The sequence below is a fragment of the Cynocephalus volans genome, chromosome 1, assembly GCF_027409185.1.
Source record: "Cynocephalus volans isolate mCynVol1 chromosome 1, mCynVol1.pri, whole genome shotgun sequence".
NCBI classification, from domain to species: domain Eukaryota; kingdom Metazoa; phylum Chordata; class Mammalia; order Dermoptera; family Cynocephalidae; genus Cynocephalus; species Cynocephalus volans.
In genome coordinates this window covers 271,873,242-271,889,476 of record NC_084460.1, presented here as the reverse complement: position 1 = coordinate 271,889,476, position 16,235 = coordinate 271,873,242, and positions in this window count along the sequence as shown.

The window sequence follows — 16,235 nt, the reverse complement described above, 5'->3', positions numbered from 1 at the left end:
GATATGTGCTAAGTTAGTATGCCTATGGGTTTTAAAGAGAGAATAGCTGAAAAGAATAAAGATTATAGATAGGCCTTTCTTCTGAGGATATAGACTTTGAGATACACTTACGTTGGGCATGCTCTCAAGCTTTGGAAATGGGAAATAGAGATAAAGCAATGCTACTTAAGGATAAAGATACCCTTTATGGCTTACAACCCCAGAGATGATCATTAGTGAAGGAATTTAGTAAATTTCCAGTAATGAATATAATGAATTGAAACCAGATTTGTAGTAGAAGACCTTTTGATGTGTCTGCTCAGGCCCTTTCTTGAGAACTGTCCATCCATCCAAATGAGTGGGCTCTGGCAGCTATATTTGTACTGACTGACAACTCCTTTGGTGGTCATAGCTGATTGGAGTAGAGATGGACACTGACCCAATTTGGGCCAAAGAGATTCTTTGCTAGGAGTTTGGACCGAGGATGGTAATCAGTTATTTGAGAGTCCTAATGCCAAAAGGCAATATGATTTTAGGGCTGTGCTGGTGATGTCCCACAATGTGCAAAAGGAGTTGGTGTCAATTGAGGAAAAATTGAGTAGGCACTTTCAGAGAAGTAAGGCAAGTGTCCCCCACAGCCACAGGAAGCTTGGCAAAAACTCCCTTCATTACTGATTGTCTAGTCTCTGTTTTCTTTTTTCCCAGAGCCTAAGGGTTGTTGAGTCCTATGAGATACACATGGATTTCTCCAACAAATTCTCATTTTCACACCTCTGAGTCTGTTTGTTACTTGTACCAAAAGTCTCTCTACTGAGGTAGTATCTGTGCTAACTCAATGGTTAAGGTTTTTATCCAGCCACTCTGCATTGAAATTGTCCTGTTGGGAAAGATGAGTTTCTCATGCAGCAATCCAAGCGAGCAGGGCCTCGGCCAGAATATAGCTACAGCAATCTCTTTATTGAAGTTCACCTGCCGTGTCGTTCTTTTTTCCCTTGCATGTACGTGTATTCTTCCCAAGTAAGCTGGGAACTTCCTCAGAGAGATGACTCCCCTTATCCATCTTTTTATCCCCTGTAGCACCTGCACTGTAGTGTTATTGAATTTGCTGATGGTGTTTATATAAAAAGAAAAAGGGAAAAACAAAAACTTTCTACTTCAATAATTTTCCATTTGGGCAAAACTTCTCTTGCCTCAATTTAGGAAATAATCATATCTCTTTCTCTTTTTGTTGTAACCAGTCTCTCTTCTCAGCTTTGTGTCAATGAGAAGATAGGTTTATTTAGCCAGTAATTTCCACTGCAGAAAATCTTTGGGCCCAGATTGCCCTGCAAAAAGCAATATGTTCTGTTTTATTTTTATATTACATTATATTTATTTTAATTGCATTCTCCATCTGGTCAAAGATGGCATTAAGCACCGTAAATGGAGAAGAGAAACAAAGAGATATCCAACCATGATAATAACTGGAATTATTACTTTAAAAAATTATCTAGGGTCACTATAACCTCCAGGCACAAGACAAATTCCACAGCCCTCATAGAAGAGAGCTCTGGAAGGATTGTGGAGAGGAAGGAAGATGAGGAGAAATGGGCCAAGACATGACTTCTGGTGTCCCTGCATGGTCCACAGTGGCCTCTTGCAGCCAGGCCATGCCTGGAATCAGTCCCAGGACGGCATAGGGCAGTATGAAATAATACATGTAACTCCTGAGCTATCTTGAGCACTTTTACTATTTCCAAAGTAGCTTCAGAAGGATGTTAATGCACAGTTTCAATCAAATGTTTTATTAATAAACTTTAGAAGAGACTCCCAAGGGAGAGGTCATTTTCTTCTCATTTCTACAAAGCTCTGTGAACAACTGGAGATCTTCCAAATGAAGCTGATGTGACTTTAATGGTTTAGTATACCCGAAACCAAATCCTCAAATCAGATGCGATGAGGCATTTGGCATCCAGGTCAGGAGGCTTTATGAGGGGTTATCAGAGATGCTGAATCGTCAGTTCCTGCTTTTAAATCTGAGCAAATTAAGGGACTCGAGGGGAGGGTTGACACATGAAAGTTTGCCAAAAACAAGTGGGTGGTGACATTCCCTGACTGTAATCCATTCCTCCACCCACTCCCTGCCGTCTATCACTTAGGATAGTATGTTTCAAAAAACAAAAACCCATTTGAAACTGGCTTAAGCAAATAATGGAATTTGTACTGACAGATTAGGGAGTACGTGGCTTCAGGTGTGGTTCACGGCAGAGATTCACCATATCTTCAGGGGCTCTGTGAATCTGGAAGCCTTTGTCCATCTCAGGTGTCAAATCTTTTCTTCAAGCTGGTCCCAAGCTTAGATTCCAGAAATGGTTTCACAGTTCTGAATATCACATCCTTTCTACATGCTGGTCAGAAGAAGAGAACACATCTTTCCTAGTTTTTAATAAGACCAAGAACATTTTTCCCTGAAACCCCAAGGAAAAGTCTCCTATTTTATTGACCCAAATTGAGTCATGTGCTTATCCCAAAGGCAATCTCTGTGCTTGGGAAGATGTGGATGGGCTTTGCAGATCTGTCTGCTAAAGCTGATCAGAGCTCACTTCTGGAACAGGGTGGCATCTTTCTCACTGGGAGTGGGGCTTTTCGTCAAAAGAAAGCTGAACGGTGTCATTATGACAGAGGGAGAAATGGACACAGGCAGCAGAATCCCAGATACCCGCTGCAATGTCAGAACTATGACAGATACAACCACCCACCCCTGCCTTAAATGGGCTCCTTTCATCTGACAGTATTCTTGATGCCAATTTTAGTATATTTTACAGAATAATAAAAGAATAAATATAACAACAAAGGGCAGAAAAAGGACAACTGGTATTTATCAGGTGGGGATTTTGAGTCCTGAGAGGTCTAATAGGAACTGTTCTTGAAAAAGCATGCTAGAAGAAGGAAGGTGGATTTAATCATTAGAATAAAGATACAACTGGTACCCCACCCGCATCCTTTTTACTAGGTGGCGGGTCCCTTCTCCAGCTGCTAGGAGCCTTGGCTGCTGGCAGCTCAGAGTCGTGCGCTTTCCTCAGGGAATTGCTATTGGCTGATGGGAGCTGCCCTGCCCAGTCTCCCTCCGCCCTGCAGCCAATCACTGACTGATAGGGCACAAAACCCCAGCCCCCTTTCCTCAAGCTGGGCCAATCTGTAGTGCAGTTTGTCTCCTGAGCCTCCTGGGCCTCAGGCCACGTCTAGACTTCACCTGAAACCACCATTTTGCTCAGCTCTCCCCGTCCCTTCTGATTCCCTCACTCCATCTTCCTGAAGAGCACCCTTCAGTCAAACACATCACCTGGAAATGGATCTCAGACTCCAGTTCTGGAGAGCCTGACTTAAAACAGAGGCCACTTGCTATAGAGGAAGAAAATGCAAACTGAGAAACAGATGAAAGAGGAGTCAGGAGACTGGGTTCTATATGGGTTTGATGAGCTGATGGGTTACAAGAATTAGAAGGTACTTCAATTAATTAGGACTCTGTGGTTCCTAAGTAACAGACACCCCCCTAAAGTGACTTAATGTAGAAGGGAGGATGTGTTAGAAAGAGTTAGGGTGCCAAGGGGACCTAAGGCCTGCAGGCGAGCCTCAGTAGAAGGCTGTCCACAGTACCTGCCCCCTGGGCTCTAGCATCTGCTTCACTGTTTTCTTCTCCACTCCCTGGGCTACGTGGGGGACAACAGTCATGCCAGAGCTCTGAATATCTCTCTCTCTTCCATTTGGAAGATTGGACTGGACTCAACTGTCCCAATTTTTTGTTCCAAGAGAAGGAATTTTGATTGGCTCACAGTGTCAGGTAAGCCCTGGACCAATCCAGCTTAGCCAGGAAGCAAAAGTCTGTGGTGAATGCAGCATTGTACAAGCACATCCCGGAAGCCTGCCCTTGTGCCACATGAAAGAGAAGAGACAGTTCTCCAAGAAAAGCCATTGGCAGGTAACGTTATGAGTGCCCGCTATACCAATGAATGTAACATGCCCGGGAAGTGACCCTTCAGGAACTCTACCACCCTGAAGCTGATTTCTATCTGTGCCCTAAACAGTTACCAGTGATGAAGGCAGCATATCGATCAGATTGAGGGGACACTTCAAATTGGGTGTAATAGCTACTATGCTAGGTGACAGAAAGGGGCACTGAAAGAGTTTGGTAGACTTAAGTAATAATATTATACTCACATGTAACATGATAAAGACTCTTTAATTAGGTTAGCCATTGATTTGGTAAAACAGGATGGAAGAAACTCAACTTAACAATGTTAGTTAAAAACAAATCTAGGAGGGCTGGCCCCGTGGCTCACTCAGGAGAGTGCGGTGCTGGTAGCGCCAAGGCCGCGGGTTCGGGTCCTATATAGGGATGGCCAGTGCGCTCGCTGGCTGAGCGTGGTGCAGACAACACCGTGCCGAGGGTTGTGATCCCCTTACCGGTCAAAAAAAAAAAAAAAAAAAAAGAAAGAAAGAAAATCTAGGAACTTTAGTTGACTATGAGCTGGTTGGGGCATGACTTAGCTTCTAATAAACGTTTTGCCACCTCAGGCTGCATTTACAGGTACAGTATCCAGATCAGAGTGTGGGGCAGGAAGTGTGGGAGAGGGTAGATCCTTCTGTGCTCTGCACTTGTCAGAACAGAGGTGTGTTCAGTTCTAGACTTCGTACTTTGAAGGCCTTACAAACCTGAACTCAGAAAGTAGAGGAATGCATATTTACTTAGCACCTGCTAATTACTAGACACTACAGAGAGATTTTAAAATAAAGTTCCCAGGCTAGATGGGTTGTCTGGAAATATAATCTTATGAGAAATGGAACTGAGAATGTTTTGATGAGAGGTGAGAAGACCTCTAGAAGGAACAGGGTAGCTGTGTTCAGATATTTGATAAGCTGTCACGTGGAGGAAGAAATAAGGCTGATCTCTGCTCTTCAAGAGGGAAAAGGAAGCATACCAAGTATCTGGTAGAGAGAGGTCGAGGCAGATCTGAATAAGAAAGAGGCAGTGCTGAATAAGAAAGATCTTGCTAGCAGTTAGGGATATCCCATGTAATGGAATAGGCTCGTCCCTGGGCGATGAGCCTCTGTAGTATGTGGAAGTGTCCAAAAAGAGAATGGAGGTTAACACTGTAAAACTAGCTACCACTGATTGAATACTCTCTACACACCAGGTTCCATGATAAATGCTTTACATACACTACTCAAAATTCTCAAAACAATCTTTTAAGACAGAAAAAATTTTTTACCCCTATTTTACAAATGAGGAACCTGTGGTCTAGAGGGCCTATGTGATCTCAGTCTTTGAGAAGTGGCAGAGCCTGAAGTCACTCCCATATCTAATTCCAAAGGAGGGACGCAGCCAAGTGGATTCCTGCCTTAGAAGTAATTGGACTAGATCACATTAAGGATTAGCATACTAATTTTACTAATTTCCCGAGCCTCAGTGTCTTTCCAGTTAAGTCTGTGATCTCTGAAGCTTTTGCCAAATATTTTGTGTAGCATACGATGATGGTTCTAAGTAGGACTTTTTGGGGAGAACAGACCAGAGATTTTTCCTCTATGAGGTCAGAATAAAAGAAAATGAACATATCAGTGAGGATTGGCTAGGTTAGATTGCAAAAATGAGCAATCCCCAAATCTCAGTGGCTTAACCCAGTAACTCCAGCAGGGTCAGAAGAAGCATCTTACCACCCTAATCGTTGGCCCTGGCTGATGCAGGTTCTGTCTTACCATGTGAGTGTGTGATCAGGGCAGCAGAAGAGAGCTGGAAAACTGCACTGCCTCTTAAAACTTCTGCCAGAAGTGACACACACCTCCTCCCCTCACAGTTCTTTGGCCAACACATGATCTCATGTAACTTCAATGAAGGTGAGGAAGTACAGTGATATCATGAGACCAGAGGTGAAAAGCCGTAAAGATTTGGTATTACACTGATGATATCCACAATACGATTAAAATAACAGTAAATATTCAGAACTGATATTTAAATTACAGCAATGTTAATTAAGAATTCCTGAAGGAAATGGTGAAAAGATAGTGTGGAATTCATTTCCTGAAAATTTGGAGGATAATAAATTACATCTCATCATACCTAATTGCCAGAAGATGAACCAGGTTAGTGGTTTTCTTTCTGTGCCATGGAATGCCTCAGGTTGGGGGATGGAGTTCTGTGTACCCCTCCTTTTCGCTCCCCAGCTACTCTCATCTGTTTTACTTGGAGGAGGGTGCGGGGGTTGACGGAAATTTCCAGTTGGAGAATTGCTTCCTCCATATTGTATGCAGCATCACGATGTTCCAACTACCAGCCACAGAGGCTAGCAGCTGCTTCCACTGGAAGATCTCTCTACCCAGGTACGATCAAGCACGTGACCAAAGCTTAATCAGACTCTCTCTCCCTGGATTTTGACCCTTAGATCAGTGACTACAACTGCAAAAGAAGTGATGAGAGTCCATTCGTTGTCACTTCGGTTCCCACTACCTGTATATTCCAAGCCTCGTGCATCCACCCTCCGTTCAATTATATGAAAGCGCTAATATCTTTCCAGTAAATTCCCTTATGCTTTAGTCCGCTCATTAGTTTCTGTTGCCTACAACCAAATAACCCTAAGTGTATAAAATTTCATTAAGTTTTTTTGTTTGTTTGCTTGTTTGTTTTTCACAAAGAGTTCCACTGCTAAAATACTAAAGTTTGGACCAGATGATTTTAGATGTTGTTCCTAGTGTTATGCCTTTAAGCTTAAAAAACAACAGAAGAAAATGGTTTTTGCAGATCTGGCAGCTGACTCAATGCAAACATTACCACCAAAAAGAACCAGAGAAACCTAGGTCAGTAATACACTTGCATAAAAGATGTCTCAATATCTTTCGCACCAATCTTGCTGCTCTGGCCTGTGAATTTTAACTCTTTTTTAATATTCAAACATTCAAAAGCTGCAGGCTTGCTGCACATTCTGGGCTGTGTAATCTGGGTTTCCCTTGTGAACCCCACTCTGTACTTTGATAGAGAGAAGGAATGCTGTCCCACCCGTACTGACTTTGAATAAAATGCTTTTTAGGTTTGTGCCCTTTCTGTGCAATGGTGACACATTTTCCTTGAATAATTTGTATCATCCTGGCACCACCTCCTCAATCTTCCTGGCTGATATTTATGAGTTTAAATATGGCTAATGATATAATATTCCTGCCAGATGGTCGATAGGAACTACCTGGATTCAGATATTTGAGCATCAGGCAAATGCTTGATTTTTTGGATTAGGACCCAAACATAAAGCCATTTTTGGAAGAGAATTTAATACTGAGGATTTGAAAACATTGTAAGAAGTAAACAGAAGTGACCAACATAGATAAATGAAACAAGAATGAGCTGAGGGCGGGCCATGCGTTCTGCCCAGGGTGGGTAGTTGGTGTCTCCTTAGGGCTGGTTCCTGTGTGCTCTGCTTGGGACTTTTGTGATTGTGTAGGTTGCAGAGAGCTCACATGCATTTCCTCCATGATCTACCCAATTCCACTCACTTTGCTTATAGGACCTTGCTACCTTGCCATAACTGTTTCTAGGTTTTCCTGACCATTTTTATCACCTCCATGGTCTCTACTGCATCCCTCTGGCCCATTACTGTTGCGGTAGCCTGAACATTCTGCGTCTTGCCCTGAGGAGTCTTCATTTCACTCCTGCTTTCTGCTGAGTCTCCACGCTGAATGTGTACGTGTCTCGGTAACTCTCCCAGTCTGCCCCCTCTCCCTGCCTCCCTCACTTGATTACTGATGAGGTCCCCTGAGCTGCCACCACCCCCATTAAACATCCCAGTTCTGCATACAGTGAATCGTTTCTTACTCTGCAATATAGGCACTTCTTGCCCAGAAAGCAGCCTGGTCTCTGCTAGGGAGGACTGGCCTTTTGGCAGAGGACCATTGGAACCTCACCCCAGCACTCAAAACTGAATTTTTTCTGTGTACTTTTTGTGTGTGTGCTGTGCTTTCTAACTTAAAAAACATCACTTGGCTGTGGCAAAGGTAGGCACTTTTCAAGTGCTATCAGCAAGACTTAGAAACACTACTTCTGTGCATTCTACACATGGATTACTCTTAGAATTAGGTAAGACAGTGGAATAAAGAGAGTTTTGCAGAAAAAAAGGATTTGCAGAGAATATAGAAGAAAGTTCCAGTCAAAGAGGGTCAAGGAAAACAGAAATCAACTAATCTTCTACACAAATTAAAGGGAAACCATATACAGACTCTGTGCGAGTTCAAAGACATGCAAAGCCTGGGCTCTTTTTCTTTAAATATCATCTTCCTTTGCACAGATTTCCCAAGCAATCCACCTGGCCGACCTCACCTTTCTCATCCAAATGGAGGTCTCTGGCAAAGTCCTATAAGCTGTAAACAAAAAAATACGAATAAGAACTCTGTAAATAGAAAGTCAGGCTCCCAAGCTATGAACACACCCAGTTAATGATGTGACAATGCTGAAGAGTCACCACAGGGCCCCTTGCCCTGATCTTATCGGGCTCGCTCAGTCCTATAAATGTGCTGTGTAGACCAGCCCCTCAGCGTCCTTCAAGGGAGGGACATCTCCCCGCTCCCCTTCCTCTCATTCCTCCATCGCCTGGTCTGTCCTGGGGTGTCGTTGTCGGGTACTGGGAATCACAGTACTGCTCTGCCCATCTGTGATGTTGTCAGTGTGAACGCGTTTCTCATGTGCCTCCCACACATGGTGCCGTCCACAGCCAGCGTCTCTTTCTCCTGCCTCCTGCCTTCACCACCATTGCCATCCCCCTGGCTGCCTGGCATCTGGGGCCAGCCTTGCCTCTCGGGGGAGAGACTAATTTGCTATGCTCTTCACCCTGAACAAGGAGACCTTTCATTTAAAGAGGGAAGATGCTTTATTTCCCCCTGAATTAGAATAATGAAATTTTTCTTGTAAACCTGGAAATTAAAATGCAGACAATACAAGTCCTTCAGTTTCCTTTTATTGGTCTTCAGAGGTGAACCCAGGAACAGTTGTAAATATGTATCAGGTAGCTCCTGGCCTGATGGTATTGAAACTCCTCTCACAGCAGTGCCAAGGGTTGCTGTCTGATTTGTCTCCAAGAGCCCGCTCCCATTTCTCCCCACCTCCTGCTCACTTCCATCTCCCTACCCTGGTTACAGTGACTTTGAAAATGGTAAGAAGCATTTTGAGGTGACTCTCGAGCAGCTGTGTGGTCTGGAATGCATTATAATGTTATGTCTCAATTATAATATTCTTTGGTGGATAGGGAAGGCAGGCATAGCCAGGATCCTGCCTTAGAGTGCACTGCCCTCTCCTGGAAAACCCTCTGTACGTGGCGTCGGCTGTCATCCTTCCTCCAGTGCCACCAACCAGAAAACAAGGACTTGGTCATGACCCTCTATCTTTAGAATCAAAGATCTGGGTGCACAAAGCCGTCTTCTTTTTCCCCTTCAAATTGGAACAAATTCCTGAAGGAAACAAAAGGTGTTGCCTTGTCATCTTAATTAAAAACAAGTAACTAGGTCGGGGAGGCCACTGGTGCGGAGAGCTGGGATCATTACTGCTGCCTTCTGCTCCCGAGGCTGGTAACAGACGCCGCTTACTGTAAATGAGTGCCTGGCACCAGTAGGATCTTGCCCTTGGGATCTCTGGAAGAAACGCCAACCTTATTTACACCATTAAGGACTGGACCGAGGACTCGGAGCAGAAGTCACATGTACAGGCAAAGCGTAGAAGTGCAGACAGTTCTCAATTCTTCAGCCCTTTTGCTCCACGGCAATTGTTTATTGAGATTCCACCTTACAGGCATGCTGGGGTAACAGATGAGATATTTTCAGAAAGTACCGAACACACAAACAAACACTTCTGGGTTTCCATTGAAACTCACAGCGTATTAAGGCCAGCACACACTATTGTGTCTTCAAGGCACAGCCTTACTGACCAGAGCAGGTTAGTTGTCTAGTTTTGGCGAGAAGAACAAAATACATTTGAGAAGATATCAGGCTTGCCATTATGAAAAAGAATGGGATAATAGCTTTCCTTTGAAATAACAGAAAATGATTATCTGCATAAAGACAAAATTCCCACTAACGAATTAACTGATTTTAGTTAATTAGCTGAATCGCTTAAATTCAATTAATAATTGTCCCTCTGAATGAGTAGTTCTTATCTTTTGGAAGGGGTTTAGAGATCCTCTGAAAAATATGAAAAACATATGAAAATTTATGTATCCTTTTCCAGAAAAATGCATACACATTTTTTTATTATCTAATAAAAAAATCCCATCATCGCCTCGCTAAAGCCAAAGTGATCTTAACATTTAATTAACAATGTCTTTTGCAGCTAGATTTTTTTTGCAAGCCTGGGTTTAAGTTTTGGGCATCCCGATTACTTGGGGAGACAGTGAGGAGAGAAGCCACTGGAATATCTGCAAATGAGCAGAGCTCTGGGTTTTGTACCTACGAGAAATGGCCAAGGGTATTTCCCCTTCTCTTCTATTCCCTGGCCTCATATTGAAAATAGATTTAAATGTTCATCCTTTGAAAATCCTGGACTTTCACAGGCACTCATCTGAAAAGCTCTGATAACACCTTGCTTTAGCCTGGCTCCAGGAAAACAAAGCTGAAACAGGGTTCTGCCATGGCATCTGTTTGGACATGTCCTTTGTCTTTACCCCTGGAGAGAAACCCTGATGAAAGCGGTTTGGGAACACAGTCTTCCTCATGGCAGGAGAATCAGACACCACCTTTTTTGACAATGTCATGGTGATAGCTCCACAACCCTCCCAGGGGACTCTAGTTATAAAAAAAAGTGTGAGATGGCACAAAGTGTGAGATGAATTGCAAGAACTACATTAAAATAGTAGTAAAATACTGACATACAGGATTTATTCCAGTGTTGAAGATTCTTTACCTTAGGATCTACATTTCTAACCACTGGCTCTTGTTTTTGGCTCCTTGTTTCCATCTTTATCACCAATTCCTGGAAGGAAGCTTTTGTCTTCCCTTCCTAATCTAATGGCGGAGGTCATGTGGTCATGTGGGTGTTTTCTGATTTTAGCTTCCAAAGAAGTAGTCACCTTCCAGTTTCTCTTCTGCCTGGGCCACTTCAGCAGGCCACATCCCAGTACCACTTGTATTTTTTTAATTGAATATTCTTTAACTCAGTTGCTTTACTTAAGTCTACTTTTAAAAAACTGTGTATCATTACAAACTTAAGGAAAGGGGACCATGCTAAAAATGACTATTGAGGACTAATGGGACTGGACTAGAATAACAAAGGCAATGGATAAAGAGTACATGACTGAACACATAAGCTTTTGCCTACCAGGGACAGATCATCTATTTTCTGTGACTTTGGACCTCAACCTGGAGCAAGATTGCTGGTGTCAGCCACAGAGAATCTCATGGGATAGTGACCCTCATCAAGACCAGGCATTCAAATGCCCCCTTCCAGCAAGAAGCCAGTGAAACTTGGAGGAAAAAAGAGATGGTGACAGACTCCCCAGCTGTCCAGTGCCTTCCCACTGGAGTATGACATTCCCCCTTTTCTCCTCTTGTTGGAGGGGATTTAGTTGGATAATCTCAGACAATGATCCTGGCTCCATCTCCTGTTTCTCATAACCTGAAATAATGTTTAAGGAACTACTGATGCCTGCCCTTTGCTCCTCCTTAGATATGTGTGTGCCTCGTGGCTGTGAGACGGAAGTGCAGAGGCCCAGCAGGCAGCGAGGTGTAGGGGACCACCGTGACGCTCTGGAAAGAGCCGTCTATCTGTGCTTGGCCCCTCCCCCACCCCAGCCTTCCATGACAAGTGTCTTTCCTGAGGGGCGATCTCTTCTTCATCAATGCCACTGTGACACATCTTACTGATCCCAGAATAACAAGATGCTGAGGAAGCAGATGCTAAAAGAGAGAATAATGGGAAGATTTGGTCATTGACCGCACATCAGACATACCCTGGGCAAGGCACGTGGGCCTGGGGAGGACTGGGAGGGACTCAATATTCTCACGAGTGCCTTGCTTTCTGTTGTGACTCTGGTAAGAGCTCCCATCCTGTATTTCAGAATTTCCCAGGAGAGCTGGGGCTGTGGTGATAAGAATAATAGTTAGTTTTGACTCTTAATAGCTACTGAGCAACTTGCTCTGTGGCTGGGGGATGTGGCCGAGGGTGGACAAGTGGCTCTGTCCTGGGAAATCAGCACCATTCAAAGCACTTCACAAGCAGTCACTTACCTGATCTCGCCAACCACTCCTCTTATGATTCCCATCTTATCAACCACAAATGGCTTCAGTGACTTGCCCCAGGTACACAGCCATGAAGGCACTGAACGAAGCTTTGAACCTCGGCAACATGGCTTCAGAATTCTTGCTGTTAAAGACTTTCCTACAGTGTCTCTCACATGCATGAAGCCTGGGAGTGGTCCACGCAAAGAGTCACCTGGAGAATTTGTGTCAGGGTACAGAGACATGGCTGCTACGATCTAGATGCTGTGAGTGAAATGATCTTGGCTTTGCTCTGAGAAGCCCCAAACCTAGTTTTGGATGAACGCCCAGCACCCCACTGAGAAACTTTTACTTTCATTTTGAGAATCTGATACTCGAGCTCTGCTGGGGTGCATTCTGCGACTTGTGGGGTGCATTCTGCGACTTGTGGGGTGCATTCTGCGACTTGTATCAGGCCCTGCACTGCCTGATACAGTGGGCAGCTGTTGCTGTTTGGCTGACTAGTGTTTACCCACTCTTCTTCCAGCACAAGAGGCTTGAATTTATTTCCTGTCTCAATCTATGTGGCAGGGGGAGCTAGTCTACGAGTGGGCATATGACCCAGGCCAGACAACAGCCTATGCCAACCTTTTGACCCAAGGAGGCCCATTCATTCCTCTTTCATTTTTTGTGTTTTGTGTTTATTATTATTATTATTATTTTGGCGGCTGGTTGGTACAGGAATCAAACCCTGGACCTTGGTGTTATCAGCATCACACTCTAACCAACTGAGCCAAATGGCCAACCTCCATTCATTCCCTCTTTGGGAATTTTATTGGAACTATTAGAAAAGGGAAGCATTTTTTCTCCAGGGTTGCAAAGGAGATAGCATCTAGGCCCAGAGCTGGGAAGAGCCTTCTTTAATAAAACTAACAAGAAAAAAAAGCTGGTGCAAAATCAAAATACGGAAACATACTAAATCCTGATAACGTCTTTGGAATCCCTGGATTCTTCTGTTCCTGAACAGCCTCTAGACCTTTTAGTTAAATGGACCAATACATTCCCTTTTTTCTGTTTTTGTTTTTGTTTAAGCCAGATTGTTTGGGGTTTCATTCCATTGTATCCCAAACAATTTTGCCTAATATACCTGTGGATCCTTGGAAGAAGGCACATCTTTCAGTCCTAGGGTTTAAGAACTCCATTTCTTTAAGAGCAAGGCCCTGGGGATTTCCTCCTGTAATCAGGGACAGCAGCTGACCTGAGATGCTTCACCTCCTGAGAGGCAAAGGGCCAGAGGATACCAGGTATTTCTTGCTGGGGTTTAATTCCGGCCTCTTCTTCCCCACTCTGAAGGAGAATTTGTTCAGGCTTATTCCTTCCATCATCCCTCCACCTGCAGGCCCCCATTCCTAACCCTCCTACCTCACCCCACCCACCTCATTCTGCCTCATGAAAGACATTGAGGTTATCTTTAATTTAAAAAGCATAATTGAGTGGAAAGTCCACGGCTGTTATCAGAATCTCAAATTAAAGAATGTGCCTTGCATGAACCACAGATCATTGAAGCAACCAGACCATTTCCAAGTTCTGCTAAAGTTTTAAGACAACTTAAAACCCTCCCCAGCCCCCTCCCATGCCCACTCCACAGAGGCTGAGTTAATGGCTCTTCTTGGTTAGCTCCTTGCACGTGGTCTCCATTTTAGTACTAAACATTGTGTGAAGTGTTTGTTTGCTTTTCTATATTTTGAACTAGACTCTAAGATCCTTGAGGAAAGAGAATTTTGTCTTTTCCCATCTTACTCCTTATTGCTCAGAGCAATAAATCAAGGTACCCCTGCTTACCTAGTGGCAGCTTGATCCTAATTATAAACCAAGTGCAGTGTTTCCCAAAGTGTGTTCCCTGGAGAAAAAGCATCAACATCACCTGGGAACTGTTAGCTATACAAATTCTCAGGCCTCACCTGCTGAGTCAGAAATTCTGAGTTAGGGTCCAACAGTCCTCGTTTTCACAAGCCTTTCAGATGATTCTGATGCCTGCTATTATTGGACAACCACTCCTTTAGGTTCTTGTTCAGTGTGTAGTAGTCAGAAGACCCAACAGTATCAGCATCACCTGAGAGCTTGTTAAACATGCAAAATCTCATGCCCCACCGCTGATCTATTGATGCCTCCAAGAATCTGTTTTAGCAAGCTTTCCAGGTGATTTATATACTCGAAAGCAGTGCTACCTAAATTTTCAAGATCATCAAATTACCTGGGGATTTTATTAAATGCAAGCATTGATGTCCAAGAAGAATTTCTAAAAGCTCCAGCTAAGACTGATGCTAGTGGTCCATGGTCCACAATTTGAGCCATAAGTACAGGGAAATTGGGGTAGGAAGAGCATCTCCAGACCCACTACCCATTCTTCTCCCCAAATCAGGCAGAGCACTTCTGTTTTTGATTTATATATCATGCTTCAAGGTAAATTTTTATTTGAAATAAGAATTCTGCTGTAAAACAAATCATTTAAGCAACAGCCTTAGAGAAAATAGTCAACCTTTAAAGCGATAGACTTACAAACCTAATTATAAAGTAAATGTTATAGGGTAAACTAGCATATGTGCAAGAGGAAACTGGTGGAAATTATAGTTTTTAACTTTTTAAAGGCTTATTAGCAAGTTTCCATATCGAATAAAGTTTGAAACATGAGATTGAAATGAGGTTGCTTGTGACAACACCTGATTTAAAGATGGAAAACTAACTCAAAGTTTGAACTGACAGTTCAACATGACATTTCTGCATTTTCTACTTTATATCCGAAACTGAATGGCTCCTCATTTTTCCATTCTGCTTCTCTCCTGGCTTCCGAGCATCTGTAAGTCCACTGTCAACATCATCATACCCTCCCAGGTAGGGGTGAAGCAAAGGAGATTGAAGACAAGTTCTCATGATCTTCTAACAGCACAGTTTTTCTCATCAGCCACTCCCAATAATTTCAACCCTCCTTTTTCGCATCTTTTATATTCGAATAGATCCCACATTGAATCTGTCTGAATAATGTCTCTGACTTCTGTCCCTTTTTCTGTCTCTGTGGCCACTAAGTCTACTTAGGCCTTATTCAGTTTATGTATGCACAGGATATTTTCTAAACTGTTTCGCCTCACTTCTCCCCTCCAGTTATCTCACTCTAGTTCATCCTTCCGGACTAATTTTTTACACAACACATATTTATTTGCCCTGTGCAGAAGTGTTGGCATTCCCCACAGCCTAGAGCAGTCATGTCTGGACTCCTGTTTGGTATCAGGGAACTTCACCCACCTGATCCCAATCTGACTTTCCACTTCAACCTAGTCAACTAGGTTTTTGTGGATTCACACCAGTGAATATGTATCACTCTTTACCTTCTCTGTGCTCCTGTGGTTGCATTTGCACCATCTGTGTAAGAGAAAGGACACTTCGTCTTGGGTCTGAAGCATCACTTTGGAGCTGACTTTCACAAATGTGTTTTTAAAAAAGAAAAAATTCTCATAAAAAATGTGATAACAGCTCTGTGGGAAAGGAACATACTAGCGGGATAGGAGTTAATACACCCACTATTAAAGCTCCTTGGAGCTTTATTTTTTAATTTATTTTTATTACTTTAAATGAATGAATCCTAAGGAAAAAAATAAAATCCCTTTTTCAGAGTAGCTAAGAAAAGACTGGGAAGTGTTGATTACAGCAGAGTGGAAAACTGGAATAAGTGGCTATTATTTTCTCATCAAGTCTTATCCTAACACCAACTACTTCAAAATTTACAAATCCATAAAGGCTAAAATCCACATAAAGTAAAAAATCCACATTTTTTACTGTGCCTTTAATAAGAGACCCAACTGGAAATGCATGTGATTTACCAAGGTAAAAGTCTTATTTATCTGGAACAAGATGACTCATGATCTAGAATGCTAACATCACTAAAATAGGAGTATTTCTGTCCATACAACATTTGTAATCCCCAGGCATATTCTGAATATTAAATAATAATAATTCTTATATTAAAGGTCAACTTTAGAAAATTAAAAATTTATGATGTTTTAGGA